Here is a 3,288-nt window from a genome sequence, read left to right on the forward strand (position 1 = left end):
CTTGGTTAGCACTTCTGCCAGTTCCCTCAGGACCCTGGGGTGGATCCCATCTGGCCCCATAGACTTGTGTATGTCTAAGTGGCGTAGCAGGTCGCTAACCACCTCTTCACGGATTATGGGGGCTTCATAGTGCTTCCCATCCCTGTCCTTCCTGCTCAGGGGGCTGGGTACCCACAGTACTACTAGTTTTCCTACTAAAGACTGAGGCAAAGAAGGCATTAAGTACCTCAGCCTTTTCCTCATCCCCAGTCACTATGTTTCACCCCCCCGCATCTAGTAAAGGTTGGAGACTTTCCTTAGTCCTCCTTTTGTTGCTAATGTATTTATTAGTGCTTCCCATCCCTGTCCTTCCTGCTCAGGGGGCTGGGTACCCACAGTACTACTAGTTTTCCTACTAAAGACTGAGGCAAAGAAGGCATTAAGTACCTCAGCCTTTTCCTCATCCCCAGTCACTATGTTTCACCCCCCCGCATCTAGTAAAGGTTGGAGACTTTCCTTAGTCCTCCTTTTGTTGCTAATGTATTTATAAAAACATTTTTATTGTCTTTAACAGCGCCAGCTAGATTAATTTCCAGCTGCACTTTTGCTCTTCTAATTTTCTCCCTGCACAGCCTCATGGTAGACTTGTACTCCTCCTGTGATGCCTGCCTCTTCTTCCAAAGATCATAACCTCTCCTCTTTTTTTGTAGCTCCAGCCAGAGCTCTCTGTTCAGCCAGGCTGTTCTTCTTTCCTGCTGGCTCATTTTTTGACACGTGGACACCCTGCTCTTGTGCCTTTAAGAGTTCCTTCTTGAAAAGCATTCACTCATCCTGGACTCCTTTGCCCTTCAGGACTGCAATCCATCTATCTATGGACTGTCTGTCCATCTATCTGTCTATCTGTTTCTCTATTTATCTTTGCTGCTTTTGCATGCTTTGGGGGGTTCATAGCTCAAGGTGTAGATGGGGAGCGTTTGCTCTGAGCAGCAGCTGCAGGTCAGGCTCCTGCTGGGGGTCTCAAGCTCTCTGGTTCTGCCACAGCTCAGCTGGCGTTGAAGCTGTAGATAAGCCCCTTTCCCATCACTTCTCAACTTCAGGACACTGGTGACACAGAAGGTATCCAGGGTTTGAACACTGGCCAAGTCATTGTCGCCTCCAAGACCAAGCACCACTATACAGTACTGTCTGAGGTTTATGACTGATTACCATATAAAACCACAATAATTAACCTAATTCGGAAGTCAGTGCCCTCTGAGACACTGTGGGTGAGTCACTGAGTAGTGACAAGGCAAGTTGTGGAAGGAGTGTAAACCTTCATTCTCCGCAGGTGAACCATGACACCTGCCTGCAAGCTCCTGCCAGCACCGGAGCAAAGATGGAGGTGCACAATGAAGCATCATAACCCTGCGAAGGCAGCAGGTCAGGGCAGGAGGGAGGTCGTGGCAAGGCTGGTGGGGAGCTGCGCCCTGTGCAGAGCCAGCTCTGGCCATGGGGTTTGAGCAAGGGCTGTGCAAACAGCACTACATGCCGGGCCAAGGCTGCCGTTGCCATTTCTTGCTGGCAGCATTGGGTCGGAGGTTCAGAGGGACAGGTTCGAATTCAGAGTCTATGTGTGAGAAGAGCTGCGACTCAGCAGAGACACAGCAGGGTCTGGGGACTGACAGCACCACGCTGTGGTGGCACGAGCCAGAGTGGGTGCTCTGTGTAGACCTGTGGGGTAGAGGAAAAGGGAAGATTGAGGTGGATGCAGCAGCCCTGGGTATGTGGTGAGGAAAAGGAGTGCAATCAGCTCATGCCTTTCCTGCACACTTGAGCACAGGCACTCTGCCCCTGCACCATCTCCTTGGTTGCTTTCATTCCTTCCTCCTGCCCTGATGTCCCTGGTGTCCTTTCTCATCTTGCTTCCGGACCAGGAGAGCTCTCTCTCTTCCCATAGAATCTGAGGGCACATTTGTCCCAGAGGGACCAAGTGCACAATTGCTGCCCAAACAGTCCTACAGAAAGCCAGGGAGCTAAAGAAGGTGAGAATGGAGTCCCTTCTGTGCTGTGGGTTTGGACATGGGTGTTTTACCAAAGCCCCATAGGTGGACTCTCTAGCATCCAGCAGAGCAAGGACACTCCTGGTTGCACCTCTGAAGACTGATGATGATGGTTCAGTGAGGGGGATGGGGTGCACTGTGACTGCATGTGAAGGTACCCCCCACCTCCCACCCCAAGCAACAGTTGCATAAGTGGCCCAAACCCCAGTTCTTTGCAGATGTTAAAACATCCCCTCCTCCCAAAACCCTGGCCGAGGCTGTGCCAGCTGTGTTTGCTGAGCAAGCAGTTGCTGTTTGCACAGAAGGGATTTATTAGGCTACAGTTTGGTTGCACTTTGTTCTGGGGATCACGTATTACGACTTGTGCTCTACTCACCTCCACAGCCTTGGCTTTGGGTCTCTTTCTCTGCCATAGGCCAAGGGAATGACCTTCCCCTGGGGCATTTTTTTCTGTCTTTGCTACTTTATGGTTCTTCCTCATGCTAAAAGCCCTCATGGGCTTTTCTTCTGCGTCTTCTGCAATGTGCTGTCCCAGAGAAGCTGGCAAGACCCCTTGGGAAGGCTCCTGTCCCACCAGAAGTGAAGTTGGGTAGGGTCAACACATCCTTTGGTGCCTCTCCCTGGGAGACAATGCATTATCAGATAATTCAGGTCCAGGTTGAGAAGAAGCTAAGAGATGAGGAACTGAGCCCCAGGAGAGAGAGACTAGAGCACTTGAGGCTGTTTGACATTGAAATGAGAAAATGGGGAAGCCATAAACATATGTGTGGCTTAAAATGGCCCAGGATAAATTGCAGACATGAGGTCAGAGCACAGGGAATGGAAAAGCTGTGCTGGTGTCTGTGTAGCTGCAGTGGTTTCCACCAGCCTTGGAGTGTCTGAAGACCATCCCTGGAGGGTGGTCTGTGTGCTCCCATGAGTGGTAGCTCCAGGGGGAGATTGGTATGATGCCCCTCCACACCAACCCCGCACCCCAGGGAATGAGTATTAGTGCTCAGAGACATTCCAGCCATTGTCCTTCTGCTGGTGCAGGATGTGTCTCTTTCCAGATCCTCCTCAGCCAGTCTGGGAGCGTTATTTTCCTTTGAACAGACCAACACCAGAATATAGCGCATCAAGGCCTTTCTCCATCTTTATGTTGCTCCTTAACCTTGGTGAACCATACAGATCTTGGTCTTATAGATCTCCCCTCCTTTCCCATTTGCCATCAAAGTCTCTGAGTAAGAGTTGCATGAATGGTTACAGGCCTGTCAGTCTGACCTCGGTGCCG

Source organism: Mesitornis unicolor, unplaced genomic scaffold, assembly GCF_000695765.1.
Source record: "Mesitornis unicolor isolate BGI_N332 unplaced genomic scaffold, ASM69576v1 scaffold7886, whole genome shotgun sequence".
NCBI classification, from domain to species: Eukaryota; Metazoa; Chordata; class Aves; order Mesitornithiformes; family Mesitornithidae; genus Mesitornis; species Mesitornis unicolor.